This window comes from Hippopotamus amphibius, chromosome 8, assembly GCF_030028045.1.
Source record: "Hippopotamus amphibius kiboko isolate mHipAmp2 chromosome 8, mHipAmp2.hap2, whole genome shotgun sequence".
Taxonomy (NCBI): domain Eukaryota; kingdom Metazoa; phylum Chordata; class Mammalia; order Artiodactyla; family Hippopotamidae; genus Hippopotamus; species Hippopotamus amphibius.
In genome coordinates this window covers 71,744,240-71,767,294 of record NC_080193.1, presented here as the reverse complement: position 1 = coordinate 71,767,294, position 23,055 = coordinate 71,744,240, and the positions used below count along the sequence as shown (strand labels likewise).

Below are 23,055 nucleotides of genomic sequence, written 5' to 3'. Positions count from 1 at the left end.
GTTGCTTGTCCTGGCAATAAAGGGGTTTAAAGAAGACTTTCCAAGCCCCAGACTAACGGCAGAGTGTTGAGTCAAACAAATACTTAGTCAAGGAAACACATACATGTATAAGACACACAAATACTGAATCCAATAGAACATAAGGCGCTAGAAAGACCTGACAGAAGAACCCCAGTATACTATCAGACATTCAAAGAGAAAACCAACAGAAATTCAAAACCAAAACAGAACAAAACAAAAACAAACAAAAAAACACCACACACACACAAACACAAATCCAGGAAGATTTTGAAAGCTAGGATCAAATATAATAAAGAGTAAGAGTACCACCAGGCAGACTGAAGATTCTCCGAATGAAATCAGACAATTATACTTAGAACTAAGATAAAGACAAAACCTAGTAATAAATACCAAAGCAGTGTGTCATCTGGAGAATAAAGCCAGGAAACAGAGCAGGCCGATAATATTGCTTATAAGTATATTAAGATAAAATAAACTAAAAAAGGATAGAAGACAGGGCAACAGGAGAGCGTAGTGTGACTGGAAATATGAAAAGAAAAAGAAAGAAATAGAAATGTATAAAAGATAAAAGAAAAAGATGAAAAGAAGGTAGGAGAGATACAGTCAGCACTACAAAAAACTTAGCTAGAAATAGAAATATATAAAAGGGCTAAAAATAAAAATAGAATAAAAAAATATGTTGTAAAATATGTAGATCCCTTAGGACTAAGATCGTAATTAAAAAAAAAAAAAACTAGAACTGATCCCAGAATGGACCAGATAAATAGAATTAATACTAATATTTCTGTTTCCTTGGGGTCTCAGCTGTAAGTGTCCTTGTACACGCCTTGGGCTTTTTGTATTATTCTGCAACCAGCAGAGCTTCCTTTATTGTTCGTTTGTAAGTGCTGGTGTGTGGGGAGAGAGAGGTACAATAGTGGCTCTTTCCCCTGGGAGTGAGTGAGCAGTGGCACCCTGCCTGGGTCACGGTGGCTTGGGTGGCTCAGGCCGAGAGAGGGACTCCAACCGTGGCTCCTCTCCCCTGCTACGACTCCACCTGGGCCCAGATGTCTCTTTTTAATGCTGACTTTGCCCCAGCACTCATCCTGTCCCCCACAGCCCTCCCCCCCACCAAGCCCTGTGACACTGTCCATTCATCAGTCATCCAGGTGGTGGTCCTCTCCTGAGCACACTCAGGGTCCACTGTGGCAGGGGCTCTGGGAGCTGAGGCACAGCACAGCAGCCCACCCCCCCAAGCATATTTTGAGGTCACCTTTCTCCCCAAGTGCTGTACAGGCTTAGGCCCTGGACAGGGTGTACAGGACTTATGCACGGGGTGCCCTGCAGGACACACTCAGGACAGGCCTTAGGTCTGAGATCCCTCTTTTCCAGCTCCTTGTGGGAGACCCCACTTTCTTAAAAATAGACTCATTTGGGGTAGTAGGGAAGGTGAAATTGACCCTCACTGCCAGGGCGGGGGTGGCAGCTTAGGTCAATGGCAAGAAGGCCAAATTAACATGTCCTGAGATTTCCAACCCTACTTGTGTTGAGCCATTTCCAGGGTTGTGGTATTATAAATGATGCTGCTATAAGAACTTTTTATGTAGAGTGTTACTTCTTTTTTGACCAATTTAAGAATTCTTGCACGTGGGCTTGCTATTACACATGCCATGAACATTCTGTGATTCTTGATAGGTTTGGCCCAGTCGCCCTTTTAAGGAGTTTCACAAATGTACATTACCAGCAACATACAGAAATATGTATTTCCTCAATGGTTTCCGAGTACTGAATCTGTAGAGACTTTATTTTTGCAGATTTAAATGAAATTTCCTCTTTGGTTTCAATTTGCCCATCTCCCACAGTTGTTTGCAGTTTGGTTTTTTTTCTCAAATGCAAATTATCTGACCTTAACCTTTACTGTTTATCTCTTGAGTCCTTGGGGGTATTTTTAATCTTCTGTTACAAGCTCTCGAATATGGTAGAGGTTAGCTATCTGTCATTTTGTTCTAAATGTTTTCTTTTTATGTTTCATTTGTGTTTATTTCAGTGATGTTTATTTTCCATGTTTTACTTAATTAGTTATTCAGTTAACACATGTGTCCCGAATCATTCCTCAGAGCTCTGTGATTTTGGTCCTATCTGCTCTGCAAATTCAGCTGAGTCATGTGGCCACGATATTATGTTTGGTTTCTATTTAATTGTTCTGTGTTTTGAAATAACATTTATCTTCTTAATGCAGTGGGTAGTTACATTAAGACAAATTAAGATGTATGTCCTTCCTACCTCAATTATACCAATGTAATTTGTTAAATAATATTTCCTACTGCAATCGTTCAGTTCTGCTTAGTTTAACACATTTAATACATTCTTGTACACATTTGAGTGTATTTCAGTTAATTTTTAGTTATGTTTTGGGGCCATTTCCACCACTTAAATTATCATGGCTTTATGATATTCTCTACAATTTAGAAGAGTTCCTCCAATCCTAGTGTGTTCATTTTCGTTATATTTCACATTATGTTGTGTTCTCTTTGATATATTTTCCACCTTTTTTTCTGAAAGAACTGAAGAACCATTTTGCCAAATTTCATAAAAAGTCCTATTGAGATTCTAGTTGAGACGGCCAGTATCAATCAGTCAACTTAGGAAACATCACCTGTTTGCAAGAGTCCTTCCCATGGGGAGCACGCAGGCCCCCAAATGTCCTGAGGATTGGCAGCTGGCCTAGTTGGATTGACCAGTGGTTACCTTTGGGCACTGCCTATTAGCAGTTAGTACAAAAAACAGGTGTGGGGAAAAAACCAAACAAAACAAGCATGGAGCTCTGATGGGGCCCACCTGGGCACAAGCCCTGCTGATTCCTTCACTAAAACATTCTGTGGGCCTCTGTTTTCTTCCCAGTGGAAGTAGTAAAATAGTATTTTCTCTTTCTTTTTCTTTTTTTTTTTTTTTCTCTCTTTTGGCTGCACCATGCAGCATGCAGGATTTTAGTTCCCTCACCGGGGATGGAACCCATGTCCCCTGCAATGGAAGCTGGAGTCTTAACCACTGGACCTCCAGGGAAGTCCTATAATAGCATTTTCTTGATTGACAGTTCCTGATTTCCCTCTGTACGAGTTTCCTTAATTGGGTTTTAGGATTAGGCTCCTATTTGCCTAATGGAATATGCGTGTTTAGCTGACTGTTGGAGCCTAGGGTAGGAAATAATTGATGTGCCCTGAGAACTGTTTGTTCCTCAGGAGTTTGAATGAATTCATCACCGAAGCCATCAGCTCTGGGTGGTTTGGGGGACTTCTTTCTTCGGTTTCTTCCTCCATTCTTGGTTAATTTTGGCCCTCTCTTTCTTGATTCCTGTTTGTATTTCAGCTATGTTTATTTGGTCCATATCCTCCAGATTTCTCACTAAAATACAGTGATGTGTAGTATCCACTTAAATGTTTACTGTCCTCTAAATCCAAGTTTTATCTTTGTGTTTCTCTCCCCCCTTTTTTCCTTTGTTTAGTTGCCACCTCATTCATCAAAGGGAATTCAAGATGCCCACTTTTTCATTAATTGTGCCCATTTTTATAGTCTTCAGAGAATAGGCTAGGTTTTACATTGGCAAAATCTTTTAAAAATTTTTGGCATTAACTCAGCGTTCATTCTTACTTCTTTTAAAAAATATATTGTTCTTGCCTAAGATATCATTTAGATGCTTAGTTGATCATTTTTTCTTACTTTTTTTTAAACATAATAAAGGCATTTAAACCTGTGATATTTTTTCCTAAGGACTCCTTCATCACTTTCTGTAGATTTCGATATGTCTGTTTATCCATCCTTTTTTCTTAATAGGTATTATCTTCTTAACAGTCTTCTTCAGACAGCTTTTTCTTTAGGCAAGTGTATTTTAATTCCATGTTTTCTTTTTTTCTTAATTAATTAATTAATTGGCTGCATTGAGTTTTCGTTGCTGCACACAGGCTTTCTCTAGTTGCGGCAAGTGGGGGGTGGGGGCTACTCTTCTTTGCAGTGTGCAGGTTCATCATTGCGGTGTTTTGTTGCAGAGCACGGGCTCTAGGCATGCGGGCTTCAGTAGTTGCAGCACATGGGCTCAATAGCTGTGGCTCACAGGCTCTAGAGCGCAGGCTCAGTAACTGTAACACACATGGGCTTAGGTGCTCCACGGCATGTGGGATCTTCCTGGAGCCTGGATCAAACCCGTGTCCCCTGCATTGACAGGCGGATTCTTAACCACTGCACCACCTAGGAAGTCCAATTCTGTGTTTTATTTCTGTTTGGTTCTTTTTTTTTTTTAATTGGCTGCGTTGAGTCTTCGTTGCTGCACATGGGCTTTCTCTAGTTGCAGGAGGGGCCACCCTTTGTTGCAGTGGCTTCTCTTGTTGAGGGCCGTGGGCTCCAGGCATGCGGGCTTCAGTAGTTGCAGCACATGGGCTCAACAGGTGTGGCTCATGGGCTCTAGAGCGCAGGTTCAGTAGTTGTGGCGCATGGGCTTAGTTGCTCCTCAGCATGTGGGATCCTCCGAGCCCAGGGATCGAACCCATGTCCCCTGCGTTGGCAGGCAGATTCTTAACCACTGCGCCACCTAGGAAGTCCCTCTGTTTGGTTCTTAATCTCTTCTTTATGTAGTGAGAGAACATAGCTCAAGTCATTTCTGCTTTTGTATTTTTATTAAGATTTTCTTCGAGATGTAGTATGTGATGACCTTCTGTGAACATACCATGAGTACTCAAAAATGGAGCATGTTCTGTTCATTCTAATTCCCACCAAGACAATCATTAATTCTATGTTTCTGTGTTATCTAGCCCTTGTGTGTTTCTGAATTTTTTATGTGCTTGATAATGGAGTGTTCGATTCTTCCATTCTAATCATATTGTTATTTCTTATATTCTATTTTTCTAGCAGGTCTTGTGTCTGTATTTCACTCTGTTTTTATAGCATTGAGATTCCATGTTATTATGCTCCCATTATCAAACATGAAATACCATTATATCTCTCCTCATCACACTTAGTTTTTGCTTTAACTGATTTTTGGCTTTATATTAACATCAAAATCCTAGAATTTCAACTACTTGAAGTTTACCAGTAGCTCTTTTTAGTCTTCCAGTAAATTCTCACAGGGGTGGGGGGGTTGTTTTTTTGTGGGTTTTTAAAAAAATAAATTTATTTATTTATTTATTGGCTGTGTTGGATCTTTGTTGCTGCATGCAGGCTTTCTCTAGTTGCAGAGAGCAGGGGCTACTCTTCATTGTGGTGTGCAGGCTCAGCAGTTGTGGCACACGGGCTTAGTTGCTCCATGGCATGTGGGATCTTCCCAGACCAGGGCTATGAACCTGTGTCCCCTGCATTGGCAGGCGGATACTTAACCACTGAGCCACCAGAGAAGCCCCTAAATTCTGTTTTTATTATCTCTTTTGCAAACAGCTTATTGCTGGATTTTATTTTTCCATCTTGAGAGTGACAGGCCTTGAAGCAAAGAAAATTACATCGTATTTGTACTTTCTGTTCTGATTTCAGGCATTCCATTTTTGGTCGCTGGTTTTTTCCCACTTCTCCCTATTGTTGAAACACGATGTATTTTCTTTTACCTTTTAAATGAGGTTGAAACATTGGCAAGCTATTTTCAATCAACCAGCCACGAAATGTGAAACACAAATGTTCTTACTCCTGTATTGATTTTCTTACATTATCAAACCACATACTTTGCTTCTACCTGACGAAAGAGCAGGAGTCGCTGGGGTTTTGGCTTCCTCCATACCTATCGACCTATCTATCCATCTGTCTACCTACCTATCCATTTATCATCTGTCTGTCTGTCTATCATCTATCTATCCCTCTATCCATCTACCTACCTATCTGTCTGTCTACCTATCTCTTCCTCTCTGCCTCTCCTCAGTGGTTTCAGCTAATGTTCTAAAACCTGCTTCTCTCTTTTCGCCCTTTATTTCGGTTTTATTTTGTACTCTTTGTTGTTCTGACTTTTATGAGTAATAACTATGGATCTGATAGGGCTCTTGGTTACTTATCTGTGCAAATAGGCTAACTCAAACATGGCATTATTTTTAACATCATTTTTCCCTTTCACATGCATCTTTTAAATTCAGGCAACTATTGAAGTAGATCTTAGAAATAAGCCATGTAATTAGTGTATTCTCAGAACTCAAAAATTTCCAAGGAGCTTTTTGCTGCCTTTGTACACGCGAGTGACAGCTTGACAGGATAATAAACCTACGATGAACAGCCTTATTCTCTGAAGGCTGTCCCATTGTCTCTGGGTTTTCATTATGTTATCAGAGAAGGCAGAAAAGATTTTGGGTTGTCTTTTAAATATGAACTCCTTTTTTCCAGCGTGGTTGCTCACTGGTTGCTAGAACTAGGGAACCAGGAAGAGATGGCAGAAGCATAGGGCATGCAGGACGTGGGCCTGGAGCCCCAGTGACTGCATCGGGGCTGCCTGGGGGCAGCTCTCAAGACACATATCCTATGACCCTGGCAGCCAGGACCACTGGGGATGTGAGCGGACAGGCAGCTCCAGTGCCTGACACCCCCTCTCCAGTTGGTCCCAGAGCAGTTTGGGGAGTTATGAGACCTCTTCCCGTGGGTCTGCAGGGTCCCTGTGACACTTACTTCCCTGTGTCTTCATCCTCCTGGTGCTCATGGTCCAGGCTTGTGTGCCAGGAGGATTTGGGATCATGAAGAAGCCCCTGAGGATGGCTGGGAGCTTGCCCTTTGCTGGGGATGACAGTAGCTTGTCCTCCTGCACACGCACATGTTCCCAGGAAGGTGGGACAGAGTGTCTCCAGGCCAGGGGGCCAGGGGTGGCCTGCTCCTACCCCTACTTGGTTATGGTTCTTCGCCTTTAAAAAGTCAGGTGAGAGCACCTTGGTACCATGAAGGGGTCCAGAACCAGATATTTAATTTGACTCAGCGGCTGTTCGCTGAGGACTTAGCAGGACTGGGGACTCAGGGGGCAGGACCTTCTCCCTTCCTGGACTCACAGCCCCGTGGGTGTAGGTTTCGGGGCCCGGCCATAGCTCCCCCGGGCACCGTGGCCGCTGGGGAGCCCCTCACACTTCCTTCGGGTGAACCGCAGCAGTAGGTGGGGGTGGCCCCTAGCTCCAACCCCACACTGGGTGTCAAGGCCGCCCTGCAGGAACCTGGTGAGAGGTCACCCTGCCAGCTGGGCCTTCTGCCCGGGGCGAGGGCAAGACAAGAAGCAGTCAGGGTACAGAGAAGCCGCAGCCACTGTCCCCTGTCCTGGTGGCGCAGTGACCTGGCCTGGGATAGCGCCACCCTGCCCGGAGGTCACCTTCATGGGACCCCGGGGGATTCAGGCTGCCCGGGGGATTCAGGCTGTCCACCATGCCAGCGTGGCTGCCCTGATGCCACCGTGTTTTCCTGGAAGCAGCCCAGGGTGGGGCATTTCTTCGTGTTCCCCCTCCTCCCTGCCAGCCTGGCGCCCGCACACCTGAGCAAACAGGCGGGCCGTTTCTCGCATTTCCCGACAGCTCGTCCCACGCCAGGCCCATGCCCAGTTCCATGTGAATGTCCCACCTGCTGGCAGGTCTCAGTGGCTCCATTGAGTTAGGAGGGGCCAAGCTTGCTTCCTTCCCTCCCCACGCCCACTCTGGGCCAGGCTGGGAGACAGAAACGGTGCCTGCCCTCGGGGGGCTTCCTCCAGAGACGCAGGCTCCCCCACAGCTGTGAGGTCAGCAGTGGGCAGGTGCCCGTGTGTGGGGTGTGGTGGACACCTCAGTGGGGGCTTCTTAGCCTCATGACTGCCTCCTACTGGGCAGGGAGGTGGACTTGCTGTGAGCCTAGGACCACTGTACCCATTTTAAAGGTGGAAGCACCGAGGCTCAGTACTCAAAGTTCACCATTGGTCAGTGTTCCATGGTATAGAATGTTCCCCCACACTCAGTGTTCCCCTGAGCTCCGAACAAGGTGGGATGGGGCAGGAGGGGCACAGATGGAAGAGGGCCACCTGGACAGAGGCAGTAAGCTAGTGGGACATGTGGGTGGGGGTGAGCTCGTGCAAGGGGCCCCTCTTGGGGAGGGGAGGGTGGGTCCTTCAAGGCTTTGGGAAGCTCTCGGGGGTCCCAGGAAAATCCAGTGCATCAGGGAGACAAAGGGCCTCTTGGGCGGGATGGGTGGAGAGCAGGGCTCTGCACAGGCCTGGTGGTGGGGCCGAGGTGGGATGGGAGGGGAAAGCCCTTCCCTCCAGCCGCCAGTGCTGCTCCAAAAATAGCGCCCCGGCTGTCCTGCCTAATCCTGGGACTTGGACACGTGTGTTCATCTGTGTCCTAGCAAGCGTGGGAGCCCTGGGGCCCTGGCAGGCCTGGGTATGACCAGCCAGTGACTTCACCTAGCTAGACCCGGGTGTCCGCACAGAGGCCCCAGGAGATCCCCAAGTTGCAGCAGGTCAGAGGGTGTCATGCATGGCCCAGCCCACAGTGGGCACAGCTCCCAGTGTTCTCAGAACCCAGGGCGGATCACTGCAGGTGCGGTCACCCCCCACCTGCTGGGCCTTGGAGGACATGAGCTTCAGACCCTGGAGCCTGGTTCCTGTGGTGGCTTGTTCTCTGAAGAGGCGTCATGCCCTGCCGCCCGTGGGGAGCCCGGCTTGGCGACTCCCAGGCTGCGTCTGGTGCCAGAGCGGGCTGCACGCGAAGCCAGGGATGGATTTAGAAATCTCTCGCTTCCTCCCAGGCTGGGCAGAGGTGCCCAGATACCTTCCTGCCCGGAGCAGAGCTCATAGAACAGGGGCAATGGAGGCGGCCAAGGATGCTGGGCTCCAGGAGGGGGCAGGGTGGCTAGGATGCCCCCTTCCCAAGAGAGGCTGCTGGAGGGAGCAGGGAACAGCGGCCTACGTGGAGGAACCAGACAGACCTCATCAGACCCCTAGGCCACCACCTCACTGCCACCTCGGGCCACTCACTCTGTCACCTCCCCAGATCCCTGGTCTGTCAGGAGGGGGCAGTTGTGAGGCGTCTGAGCACCGTGTAAATAGCCTCAGTGTGCCCTGTCCTCCGAACAGCCGAGGGCCAGGCCTTTCACCGTCACAGGGATGTGGCGTGTTGCCTTCGGAGGTCACAGCCGGCTAGAGGGTGTGTGGGCCGCATACCCCAGCCTAAGCGGGTCCCCGATCTGCATGCCCACAGCTCCCTCTTAGTTACGGGGTGTCCATCGCCCAGGGTAGAGCAAGACTGGGCCTGTCCTGTCCCAGGGCCCAGTGTGCACGTGCTCCCAGGAAGAGCCCAGAACCGCTTGTGGACGTCAGACCAGCCCCAACCGCAGCAGGACGTCTGGGGGGCATCTAGAGAGGCAGCAGGGTGAGCTCCACCCGCCCCGTCCAGGTACCCGCCTCCCTCGGGCCCTGCAGCCTTGGGTCCCTAGGACCTGATCTCCCAGCCAGGTACCTGGGAGCCCCTTCGCCCCTTCTAGGCCTTCCTGCTCCTCTGCCATGGGTGTGTCTCACAGGCTGGGCCCGGCTGAGGAAGCCTGGGGGCCAGCAAGGAGCTGGTGCTCTGTCCGCAGACCCTGGAGAAGGAACAGGTGCTGTGGCCTGACCAGGGCCAAGCTCAGGACACCAGGGCTGGGTCAGGAGCTGCCTGGTGCAGTGCAAAGCTCTGGGTGAAATCTTCCAGAAGCAAGGAAAACACCGGTGTCCTCAGTTGCTAGCAGTCACCTCGATTGTGCGCTTCTCCCTTACGGGGGTGGGGGGAGGGGGACCACCCCCACGTGCATTGGTTCCCTGGCCTCCATCTCAGCCCAAGGCCGTCTGCCCAGATGGAGAAACCATAGCTCAGAGATCCTGAGTCTCTTGCCCAAGGACACACAGCGGCTTCACAGGGCAGCTAGCCGAGGTAGAAGCTGAAATTCAGGTTCCCAAGCCACACACGCTGCCTGGAGGAGGGGGCACCCTTCCCAATCCACACAGGGCCCCACACGGCCCCACACACAGCCCAGCCCACACGTGACTGCCCTCATTGCTTCCAGGTGGCCCCCACGGACTGGTCTGCATGCTGAGCTGAAGAATCTGCTCAGGGCATCCCCCACTCCTTCCCCAAAGTAGGCCTCCAGGTTAAGGGGTTCTAGGGGCGGGTTGTGGGGCTAGAATACTTACATCTCTGAGTGTAGGGACTGTGGCCTGTGCTTCTGAGATGTGTGTGTACTCAGGGCCTTGGACTCCCTGCTGCAGACCCCATATCCAGGCAGGGACCCCAGATGTCCCCAGGGCTCCTCTGCCCACAGTGGGGCCCCAGGGCAGCCCAGGCTGGAAGGGACAGTAACCTCCGACACCTCCTCCCTCCCAGCCCAGGCTCGGGGAACAAGGGCTCTGAGTGGCTCCTGGAGTCTCAGACACGTCATCCATTGACCATTGTGCACTGAGCCCTACTGTGTGCCTGTCCCAGGGCCTGGGGTACAGCAGGGAACTGAGCTTTGCCCTCCCTGAGGTAACAGTCGGGGAGGATGGACAGCAAACAGGCAGCTGCAGCACGTGAAGAGGGATGGGAGAGAGATGCGGTGGGGGCCACGGGGCCCAGAGGTGGCGTTCAGGGGTATATCCCTGAAGTGCTGAGTTAAGAGGATGGGGATGCCTGCATGTGGTTGAGGGCGGGGGGACTGGAGGCAGCGGACCAGGAGGGCTCTCCCGCTTCCCTGCTATAGAAGCAGGGCTGGGAGAACTGCTCCCCTCTCGAAGAGGAGGCATGAAATCCGTTGCGGCCTGAGGGCCCCCGAGCAGATCATTCCTAAGTGGGTCCTGAGAAGCAGCCAGAAACAAGACCCCATGAGAGGAGATGGGCTTGGACTCCAGAGAGCTCCCCCCAGCCCTGCACCCCAGCGTGTCTGCAGGATGGGGGGTTCTGGGGGACACGTGGAGGAGGAATCGGTTCTAGGGGAAATGAGGACTGGGGTGAAATGCCTCGGAAGCCCTGGGTTCCTGAGGTCCCTCAGGGCCCGTCTGTGCTGTGTGAGGGGGGAACCCGCTCTGCGTAGCGTTTCCCAAACTCCACTGAGCCCAGAGCTCGAGGTGACGTTTTCCTTGGTGGAACGTCTCAGGGGTGGGACAGCCAGGCTGGCTCCAGGCCAGGAGTAGAGGGACTGAAAGAGCAAAAGACAGGGGGTGAAGCCCAAGGCCCGGGATGGGAGGGGGCGTGGCGAGAATGGGGCCAAAGAGGGCTTGTCGAAGAGGGCGGGGGTCCCACCGTCTCCCCCTCACCGCCCCCCCACCTTGCTTCCACTGTTGCTCAGCTGATGGTGCCTCCAGATGGGCTGGCAATGTTTCGGGAGGGATTGTTGCCTCCTCCCCAGCAGGGAAAAAACTGGCCCATTTCCATTTGTCTTCCTCTTCCTGCCTTGAAACCCACCCCTGCACGGTTCATCTCACCTCTGCTTTATTCATATCATTCATTTTCTGAGAGGACGGCATCCGTCCACCTCGCTCAGGAAGTGCCTGTGGTCGGGGAGGTAAGGTTTAGCCAGGGAGCTGGTCACGAAGATGGGAGACGGGATGTACCTCCGCTATTCAGCAGGCTTTGTTTGAAGCCTGTAGTGTTGTTTTGTTTATTTATTGACCCAAGAGTAATAGTGGACACCTCCTAGTGTGTGCTCAGGGATGCTGTATTGGTGCACAGGGGTGGAGCTGCAGTTCCCAGTGTTCCTCCGGAAGATGGGTTTGCCCAGATGCCAGGAGTCCCTGTCTACAACATAGTCAGAACCTTGGAAACCTTCCTCTGCAAGTGTGGGTTTGCACACCGTGGTCACACTTATTTCAAAGCGTTCCTGGTGAGGTGTCCTGTAGGTCAGCCCTGGGCCGGCAGAAATACATGACAACTCCTGTCACTTGGTCTCCTTGGACTTTCCCAGCTTCATGGGATCTCTCTGATCTGCCTGGTTTAGGGAGGGCTTCATTGTACCGTATCCACCTACCCCCACCCCCACTGCAAGTCCCAGGGGTGCAGGTGAGCCCAGGTGCACTGCTAGCCTGGGTCCTGCCAGCCCCGCACACATTCCCAGATGACACCAGGGTTTGAAGGGAAATGTTTTAACTCAACCATTAACAACACTTCCTTATACACTCCCCGCAGCATCAAGAAAAACAAAAGCTGCCCTGTCCTGCACGGCCTCCGGGCAGCCCGCATGTGCCCACCGTGGGTCGTGGGAAAAGTGCCCCACGTGGGCTTGGTTACCCACCCTGAGGGCCGCTCGGCCCTCCTGTCTGTGGTCAGAGGCCCTTTGCAGAGATGAACTGGCCTGGCAAGCTTGCTCGGAGCCTGATGTAGCCCAGGCCACTCCGTGGCTTTCTGTCACCGGAGGAAGTAGCCCGGTGAGTGGCCCGTCCCTCCCCGCATTGGAAAGGCTCTGCGGTGACGATTTATGAAGCCTTGGGTAGGAGTCCTGATACCCAAAGTTGAAAACCACAACGGAGAAAACAGACCTGGCCACTTAAAAATTAAATAAACGGATTCCTGACTGTAATGAAAATGCCTCAATAGCAAATGTGATGTTTGCTGTTGGTTTAAGAGAGATTTATTTTTATCACATTGAGAAGAACTTCTTTGTGCTTTACAAGGTTGGAATTTTTTTAAATCAGAAATGAATGTTCAGTTTTATCAAATGCCTTCTTAACGTGTACTGAAATGATTATATGTTATTTTCCTTTGACAAATGGAAGTGTGATTTTATAGTAATAGCAATAAAGCATTCCTGAAATAAACCTACATTATTCTATTGTATATGGTTAGCTTAAAATTGCTAGCATTTTAAATAGGACTTCTGTGTCTATTTATAAGTGAAAGTGAACATCTGTTGCTTGTTGGTTTGTGTTCTGAGGCACGTGGGCAGGCCATCTTAAGAGGTTTGGGATCAGGGTTTTGTTAACTTTTCCGAAGAACTGGGAAGCTTGACATCTTTTTCTGTGATCTTAAGGATTTGAAAGGGTCTGGCACCTTTTGTGAAAGTAATTCTTTAACAACTTTTTTCTGTTTTTTCTTCTCAGATTTTTAACTTTTTAAGTCAAGAGTTCTTAGTTTACAGTTTCCAAAAAAAAAATCACAATTCATCAAGGATTCAGTTTTTAACAAACATGTTTTGCATGTTAATCTCATAATTTTTCTCATCTTCTATCTGAGGTTTTGTATAGTGCTGTTTTCTCTGCTCTTTTTCTGGATTAGACTATCCAGAAATGTGACTATTTCATTGTAGCTATTTTTCTAAAGAATCAGCTGTTGTATTTACTTGTTCATTTTTATGTTTTTTAAAATATCAAATAAACATTATTTTAGTTATTAATGCTTTTAAATTGTTTGCCCTTTGGAGAGATTTATTTTGTGGTTCTTTTTTAAATGTCTTGACTTGGATTCTTACTTCATTTATTTTTGATTAGTAATAAGATAATTTATAGCTGCAGATTTTTCTCACAATTCAGTTTTGCCTATATTTCATTAATTTTTATATGCAGTGTTGCCATCATTTTTTCTTAACAGCCTATCATTGAATTTTTAAATCCTTGTCTGACCCTAAAATTATATGAGTAATCTTCCATTTGTAGGGATTCTATTCTTTTTTAATTTATCCTTTTCTTACTAATTTCTAGTTTCTAATATTATAGTCAAAGAATACTGACAAAATCTCCACTTTGAGAATTTGTCAAGATTTCTTTGCTGCCTAAATAGGATCCAGGGGCTTTTGAAAAGATTGTTGATTCTCTGTAGGATAGAAACTTCATCATATAGGCACTGTCAGGTTTCTTAACTTCATTTTTCATTTTGATACTAGTTTCTATCCACCTAACCTGGAGAGGTGTGTTAAAGTCCTCCACATGAAGATTTTGTTGTCTGTTGCGATGTCACAGCAGTAGGCTGTCTACATCCCATGAAGCTATGATAACACTCTTCTCAGTGTGAAACACCCCTCTCTTCCCATTTCCTGCCTTTTGCACCAGACTGTGCTGTGTCTGCTAAGACCACCACTCCCACTGTCCTGCTCACATCTCCAGGCACATCTGTCTCATTCTCTTCCTTCTGCTTTTGGTTCTCTTGCCTTTGAGATGACTGCTGTGAACAGGATGAGTGGGACTTCTCTTCCTACACTCTCCCTGCCCTCATGGTGTTTGCAGTCTTGTTGTTGAGACCAACAGTGACTGAATAGTCACAAGTTAACCTACAGGTACAAAGAAAGACACAACTGTGAAGGACCCCCCCCCCCCCCTTTGCCAGGGACCCAAATGAGGCTGAAGCATCAAAAAAGGCCTGTTTGAGGAAGTGACATTTGAGGGATAAGCAGATGTTGGCCTTTGAAGATGAAGTGAAATCTTCCAAGTAGAAAGTGCAGCACGTGCAAAGGTTCTGAGGCAGAAAAAGCAGCCAGGGTAGCTAGAATGTGGCCAGTGAGAGGGAGGGGGTACAGTTGAGAGTGGAGAGGTGGGAGCCACATGAGGGCTTTTGAATCCAGTGCTTGTGCAGCAAGGTACATGAAGGCCTGAAGCAAGGATGAGATGATGTGGACAGTGTGGGGGGTGAGCAGAGACTGGGGCTGTGGCCCCAAGAGCCAATGGTGAAGGGAGCTCACGGCTGCAGAGGAGAGGAAAGCAGGAGAGAGGGCTGATGGCTGCCCTAAGCTGGGGGGTTGGGGGGGGGCGGGAGGAGAAGAGGTGCAGAGGTGTGCAGACCCCCGCCCACACTCAGTGCTGAGAAGTAAAGCTGCTATTAGAAATATGGGTTGTCAGAAATAACCCACCAAGGCTAGTCGCTCTGCCTACTCCTGGTCACAGTGACGGGGCTGCAGGAGGGGAGGGGACCCTTGGAAGTGGGAGGGAATCCGAGGCAACTCAGAGGGGGCAAGGCTTCCCAAACTGGAGAGACGGGGCTGGGGTGGGAGCATCCCAAAAGTTAGGTGTGTTCACAGCACGCTGTGCAGAGGACGGAGGATTCAGATGGGGGTAGGGATGTCGAGGGTGTCAGACGTTGCAGTCGCCGGCGCCGGCCGAGGAGTGAGAGAGCGCCGCAGAGCGAGAACACCCTCACTTGTCGGGAAGGTCTGGGGAGCCACTGCTGATGGAGGGAGAAGGCTCGAGAGCCAGGGCCGGGTGGGGGGTGGGGGTGGGGCTGACTGCGAGGGAAGAGATGGGGCGGGGGAGGGAGGGTCTCTTGGGAAGGGGTTAGGGGAGGAAGGACCAAGGAGAGGAGGTCCCCAGGAAGGGGGCACCATCTGGTAGCCTTGCCCTGCCTGCAAGGAGGTCGCGGCCCGCTCCTGGGAGCCGGGTGTCCTGGGGCGGGGAGCCGGCGGGGATGGGTGCAAAAGGGGGTCCTGCCCTCGAAGCCCGCCCCTGCGACCTCACCTACACTCAGGGCCTTCCCTGACCCCGGGTCCAGGCGCGCCTCGGGAACTGAGCATCTAATCCCCGCAGCATCCGTGCGGGGACCGCAGGGATGTCCGTTCCACCCCGGAAGCAACCCAGACCCGAGAGGAGGAGAATGATGGAGGGAAGCCGCCCGCCCGCCCAGGCCCTGGGGACATTCACGAAGCAGGGATAGGCGGGGTGGCGAATCCTGCCTCCTGGCCGGTGTGCGAGAGCCCGCTGACGGGTGAGCCACCGAGCTGCCGCATCACATAGCTTGGAGGGACCGAGGCCCCAGCACTGCCGCCTGGAGCAGGGCTGCCAGCCAAGTGTCCCCCAGGAGGGGGGGGTCCCAGAGCTCCTTCCCACTGAAGTGGCCGGGGGAGAACCCCCTCTGCTGGAAGCAGGTGGGAGAGGGGGTGTCCCCATTGTGTCCCCTGGGGCAGGATTTACCCCACCCCCTCTCAGCCCGTCTCCCACCCCGTACTCCCAGCTGCTGGCGATTCGGAGCCGCACAGGAGTCCCCGCAGGCCTCCTGCCGCCGCAGAAATGAGGAAATTTGCGCCCCACTCTGCACATGCAGGGAGCGCAATGCCCAGGTTTTTTTGCAGGCCTTTTCCCTAAGTGAGCTGTTTAAAATATAATTATAAAAGCAATGTCTGCTTACTGTAGAAAACTTGGAAAATCCCCCAAAAAGCTGAGCTAGGAGAATAAAAGTCCTTCATATCACTGCCCTCTAGTGGTGACAACGCCTCTTCACATGCTGGGATTTTCCCCTTCTACTAACGGACCATGTCATGCTGAAAGGACATTGTTTGTATAATTTGGTCTCAGCTGCTTCTTTTGTTCAACATTTTAATATAAATATCTTCTTCCTAAATATAATTTTAATAGCTACATAGCAGAGGTTCTTATAAACCATTTTTATCACTCCCCTATTGTTTGCTCTTTTTCATAATTATAAATCTGTAATGGATATTTTTCTTACATTACTTTTGTCTACATTTCACGTTATTAAGTTAGGATAATTCCCAGAAATAGAATTACTGGCTCAAAGGATATCCATGATTTTGAAGCTATTGACACATTATTGCCAAGTTGCTTTTCAGAAACATTTTACCAGTTTATTCTCTATTAGTAATGATGCTAGCACTGTCTCATTTCACTATATCTTCACCAGCATTGAGTATTCTTAGTTTAAGAATGCATTCTACTTGGATGTTTGCTTCTTTATTCCTTAAAATGAGGTTAAACATTTTTTTCAGATGCTGATTAGTCATTTGTATTTCCAAAAGAACTATTCAGCCAAAAGCACCATGAGTATCCCTCTCTGTGTCTAGATCTTACCACACACCTCCCCATCTATCTAGCCTCCCCCCACATCAGTCTAGCATTTTGACAGGCTCCCCAGGCCAGCCTCAAATAGGCCCATTCACCTTTACCTGCCCTGGGCTGCCAGGGTGCCGGGTGGTGCCACTTCCCCTCCTCCCAGCAGGTATTTAAAGCTGCTGGAAGCCACCAGCTTGTGAATTGTCCCAGGTGGATGGAAGCAAATACTGGTCCAGAGAAAGTGACCTAAAATAGTGGCTCATCCTCAGAGATTCTGAGGACTTGGACACACATTGCCAGGTCAACGTTTGCTTGAGTTTATAGAACAAGAAGTGAACTCTTAAGGGGCCACACACCAGTTGTCAGGAAGTTGTCCACTTACTGGGCACCTGCTATACATCAGGCCCTTGACCTTGTTTACCTTGATCTGCCCAGTAGCTCTGCCAGGTGGGTACCTGTCTCTTCACTTGAATATAAAGAGACCAAGGCTTGGATGGGTGAGATGAGGCCCCCGGGATCACTCAGCATAAGAGGTGGAGCTGGATTTGAGCCCAGTTGTGCGAGGCAGCAGGGCCCAGACTCAGATGTTCCACATCAGGGCCAGACAGGGCTAGTTGGGGTCCCCAGAGCAGATGACTCCCAGGTGGGTATCAGAGGCTACCTTCTTGTCAACAAGTAAACAACCATGAAGCGTGGTGCCAGAGCTTTGACTTGGGACCCAGATAATTGGAAACTCCCCCCACAGTGTTCAGGAACATTCCAAGCAAAGTTCACGTAGGGGCCCAGAATAGAAAGTCCTGGCCAAAATATGGATAATCATTCCATCACATGAGAACTGAAAATAGAGCATTAGGGCAAGAATACTTTTTCATGATTATTTTGGCCCCTTCGGTCAGTACAATGTTCTTTTGAACAAAAGAATGTCTGTACTCTGGAGGGAATTCTTTTATCACATCCTTGCTGACAGAGCTCACAATATTTACTGAACGTTTCAGCTGTCACTTCTGTATAAATAAACAGGATGAAGTGGGCAGCCGACTGCACACTAGGGATATTTTTAGATGGGGGCAGCTTTGCAGACGGGAAGGATATTTCAAGGAGAAAGTGCCTGGTCCCAGAATAGCCCACCCCCAGCTCAGCCTCCGTGTGGCCTCAGGGTGGGGTCCCTGGTGTCACAGTTCCCCGGGTCAAGGGTCCTTCTGGCTGGCAGCCCAGGGGTGGCAACACCTCCTTCTAGGGACATCCCAGCTCCACTCCTCAGGCAGAGCGCAGGGAACAACATGTAGGGTTTTGACTGGGTCACTGCGTCTGCAGAACACCTAAAACTGCGTGTTGATTCAGTGGGTCTGAGATGAAGAAGAAGACAGCCACTCAAACCAGTGTCTATAACATGCAGCCCTGTGGTTGATGGACAACCAGCACAGAAGGCTGGACTTTGGCTTGTTTGTGTTTGTTTGTTTACTTGTTTTTTAACTTCATTTATTTATTTTGGCTGTGTTGGGTCTTTCTCTAGTTGCATCAACAGGGGCTACTCTTTGTTGCACAGGCTTCTCAGCACAGTGGCTTCTCTTGTTGCTGACCACAGGCTCTAGGGACATGGGCTTCAGTAGTTGAGGCACGGGGGCTCCGTAGTTGTGGCGCACGGGCTTAGTTGCTCTGCAGCATGTGGGATCTTCCCAGACCAGGGATCGAACCCGTGTCCCCTGCTATGGCAGGTAGATTCTTAACCACTGTGCCACCAGGGAAGTCCTGCATTTTGGTTTTTAACAATACCTGACACACTTGCATTTACCTGTGCCAGGCCCTTGACATGTACTAACTCATTTTTTTCACAATGAGACCTAGTCCTGACTTCCTGTGGCTTTTTTCACTTCTGTTTTCTACTTGGAACATGAGTCCTTTCACTTAGAAAAACCATGCACCCCTGTGGGCATGGGTCCTGCACACCCTCCACTGCCTCTGCCCACTCTTCCCCACCCTGTGCCCCATCCACTTAGCTGCTCATGTGGACTGGGGGAGGCCCTGTGTGCCCTGTGCACTTGGGGTCATGACCCAGAGGGCAGCCAGGGCAGGAAAAACAGTGACCTAGTGAGAGAGGCCATATGATAGGGGCTGGGGTAGAGAGGTGCTTGGGTGCTGGAGAGGCCCCAACCTTTTCCTTTCACAGCTTTTCAATATCTCTCTGTCTCCTCAATGTTAACTTATGGCTTCTGTTCCACGTACTCACTTCCTGGACTAAAATAAGGAAAAGGATATTTTATACATTTTCATTTTTACTGTTTAGGGAACTCTTCATTTCTTTGTATGGGTCCAAAATTCTTTCTGTTATATTCTTTTGACTGAAGAACTTTCTTTAACATTTCTTGAAGCACACATCTGCTGGCAATGAATTCTAGAAGCTTCTTTTTTCTGAAAAAGTCTTCATTGCAAGCTCATATTTGAAAGATATTTTTGCTGAGTATAGGATTCTGGGCAGGCAGGGGTTTGTGGCCCCACCCACATACTTGAAAAATGCCACCCACATTGTCTTCCAGCTTGCATAGTCTCAGTAAGAAGTCTGCTGTAGTTCACATTTCCCATTCCTCTGTAGGTGTCTTTTTTCCTGGAAGACTACAAGACTTTTTTTCTTGGATTCTTTTCTTCATCTTTAGTTTTCAGCAGTTTGACTTTAATTTCTGGGTGGCTAGTTGGTTGTTGTTGTTGTTGTTTTCTGGGGGGAGGGGGTCTCTGGGCTTCTTGGCATTGTGATTTTTCATCTCATTATTTTTGGAAAATTCTCAGCCATTATCTCTCTTTTTTTTTTTACAAATTTATTTATTTATTTATTTATTTATTTATTTATTTATTTATTTTATTCGCCGTGTTGGGTCTTTTTTGCTGTGTGTGGGCTTTCTTTTTAGTTGTGGTGAGTGGGGGCTACTCTTCGTTGTGGTGCGCGGGCTCCTCATTGCCGTGGCTTCTCTTGTTGCTGAGCATGGGCTCTAGACACGTGGGCTTCAGTAGTTGCAGCACATGGGCTCAATAGTTGTGGCTCATGGGCTCTAAAGCACGGGCTCAATAGTTGTGGCGCACGGGCTTAGTTGTTCTATGACATGTGGGATCTTCCTGGAGCAGGGATCGAACCCATGTCCCCTGCATTGGCAGGCGGATTCTCAACCACTGCGCCACCTAGGAAGCCCATCATTATCTCTTAAATGTTTCTTCTGCCCCATTCCTTCTCCTCTTGGAACTCAAATTACAAGTTCGAGTTGACGTCGTTGATAGTGCTGTTAATTCACCACAGCTATTGGATGCCTTATGTTTTTCTTTTTTTTATGCTTTTCTTTTTGTCTCAGTTTGGGTAATTCTACTGACCCATCTTCAAGTTCACTAATTCTTTCCTCAGATGTCAAGTCTGGTAATGAGCTCATCAAAGATGGACTCTCTGATACTGTGGAGTTCCCCCTCCCCCCAGCATTTCCCTTTGACTTTCTTACAGTTTCCATCGCTCTGCTGAAATTCTCTACCTGTTCATGCATATTGCCTACCTTCTCAACTAGACCCTTTATCGTATTAATATTTTTTAAGTCCATTTTTGATAGTTAGCATATCTGGGTCATCTCTGAGTCTGATTCTGTTGATTGTTTCATCTTTTGACAATGGGTCCTAAGGTTTTGCTGAATGCTGAACTTGCACGTGTAGAACAGAAGAGATTGAGATAGATAGTATTTATATCTGGAAGTGGGTAAGCCTCTTGTGTCAGAGGCTGTTAGTGTGGGATTTAAGTCAGTCTTGTGAGGAGTTGAGCTGGGTTTGGGATTTGTTGTTGCTATGGTTTCCTCCAAAGCAGCACAAGCCTCAAATACCTCTGGCAACAGGTTACCATTGCCTTGTGCTCGGATTTGGGGTGGGGGCAGGGAGGTAGAGAATTTTCCTCCATGTGGCATGTCCCACCCTGCACACCTGTGCCGTAGAGTGGGTCTCCCTCCACCTCCCTGTGGCAGATTGCTGTTGCTTGTTATTCTATGCCAGGTCTGTACTGGGAGAGAGGAAGGGGTCCCCTGTGTCTTGGTCCAGCCTCAGCTTAGAAAGGCCCTGTGCCCTCAGCCTCAGCATTCCTGTTCCTTCTCCCTGTGGCAGCCAGACTCTGCCCCGTATCTGTGGGGTCTTTAGTGAGAGATTCCTGCCCCTCCTACAGTGGCAAGAAACCTCTGTTTGGTATCGTGCAGTCTCCTAGGTCCAGGACGGTTTCCTGTTGCCGTCCCAAGGGAAAAGAGTGTTTTTCCTATCCTTCTCCCAGCCACAGTGTGCCTTCTTGTGCCCCGGAGCTGACAGGCTGTGCCGTCCCTCCCTCAGCAGCTCAAGGCTTTGCTTCCTGGAAAGAAGAGTCTGGGAAAGTAGGAAGGTCTTCAGGCCTGTTCAGCTGCAGCCACTGATTATCAAGATCAGCTGCTCATCCTCCAGGGGCCCAAGGCTGTTGCTGTTTCTGTGAGAAGGGTTTGCGGAATGTGTGGTGTTTGTGCCTTGCCCCAAACAGCGGCCAATCCCCTGCCTGCCCCTAACCTTTCTCACAAGCACCCCCTGGAGCCTCATGGGAAAGAGCAGAGAGTCATGGAACTTCCAGTGCATCTGGGGCCCCAGAAATTCCAGACTGACCCTTCAGCCCATGCTAAACCCTGAGCACTTCATTATTATATAGCTGGTAATGTAACCCAAAGTGGGGTCTGGCTGCTTGCCGCTCAGAAGCCAATAAAGAGGCCACGCTGGTGGAAAGGAAAGTTTGCTTTATCTTGGATGCTGGCAACCAGTGGCGAGGGGTGGAGTGCAGACACCTGTCCAAAGGCTGACTCTCTCCCGCTGATGATCAGGGGACAAGAACTTTTATAGCCAGAAGGAGGGGGCTACATGCAGAAACAGCACAGTCAGCTCTGACAGTCATCTTGAAACTGGTCATCGGTGGTCTGACCAGCATCATCTTAATTGTTTTATGTACAGTTAACCTTCAGTTCCAGGGTTGGTTTGTTTCCATTTCTTTGAGGCCAGTTCTCGGAACTGAGGCTGCTTATGTCATGGCTACAGCCTGGTCATCATGCAGTTAATGTCTTCATCCTGGTGGGGTTTCAGTTCCTATAAAACAGCTCACAGGATATGGTTCAGAATATTATCTACAGCCCTTGAGAAGGAATTAAGGTCCTTGACTTTGCTCAAGGACTTTATTATCATTTGGTCTCCTTTGACTGTTTTCCTTTGTTTCTGCATTTTCTCACTTCTCTGATTAAACTTCTTTGGCTGAAGTTTTTCCACAGCTGAAAGGCAGGCAGAGGACATGGTGGGGGGGGGGCAGGGGGAGGGGAGAAGGACCACAGGGCCCTGCTCTGTCTCAGTACAGCAGCTGCGTCTTGCCCCACGTGCTATCTTGCTCCTCCTTGAAACTCAAGCCACTTTGCTGCCTTGCAGTCTCAGCTCTCTGATGGAATCAAGAAAATGTATGATTTTGTAGTTTCTTCAGCTTTTTTTGTTGTTGTTCATGTGGGATCCACACTCTGTGTCGCTTTCTCCATCCTAAGCAGGAGCAGAAGTGACTCACCTTCTGGAAACTAATTGTACATTTTAATTTCCCCCAACATCGAATCTTCATTTATTAAAGAAAACAATTTACTCAAAAAATTAAACACAGACTTACGATATAACCCAGCAATCCCACTTCTGGATATACAGCCAAAAGAGCTGAAAGCAGAGACACAAATAGATATTCACACACCCACATTCATAGCAGCAGCATTTGTCACAATAGCTAAACCATGGAAGCAATCCAAATGCCCATTGAATGGATAAACAAAATTAAGTATGTACAAGCAACGGAATATTATTCAGCCTTAAAAAGTAAGGAAATTCTGGCCCAGCTACATGGATGAACCTTGAGGACCTTATGTTAAGTGAAATAAGCCAATCACAAAAGGACAAATATCGTAGAGCCAACTTATATGATGTACCTGAGGTACACCTGATTTCATAGAGACAAAAGGCAGATGGGAGTTGCCAGGGACTGGAGAGAGAAATAGGGGTGCGTGTTTAATGGGGGCAGCTTTTCTGTTTGGGAATGAAACAGTTCTGGAGATGGATGGTGCCGATGGTTGCACAACAGTGTAAATGTACTTAACGCCACTGGACTGTTAAAAATGGTTGAAATAGTAAATTTTCTGTTATTTATATTTTACCACAATATTTAAAAAAAATTTCCTGGTTCTTGCCGTGTGCCAAGTACTCTTCTAGGCAGTGGAATTACAGAGGTGAACGAAATAGACAAAATCCCTGCCCTCAGGTATTTACACTCAATAAGCAAAATAAATCTGTAACCAGCTACAACGAAGGGTGACAGTGCTGTGGGGAAACTCCAGCGAGTGTGG

At 48.7% G+C, this 23,055-nt stretch overlaps 1 protein-coding gene across 1 annotated transcript in view; it reads left to right on the top strand.

Annotated features, from left to right (window-relative positions):
* RAMP1 (receptor activity modifying protein 1) overlaps nucleotides 1–23,055 on the top strand; it is a 67,793-nt gene that overhangs the window by 43,470 nt on the left and 1,268 nt on the right. The window lies entirely within an intron of this gene.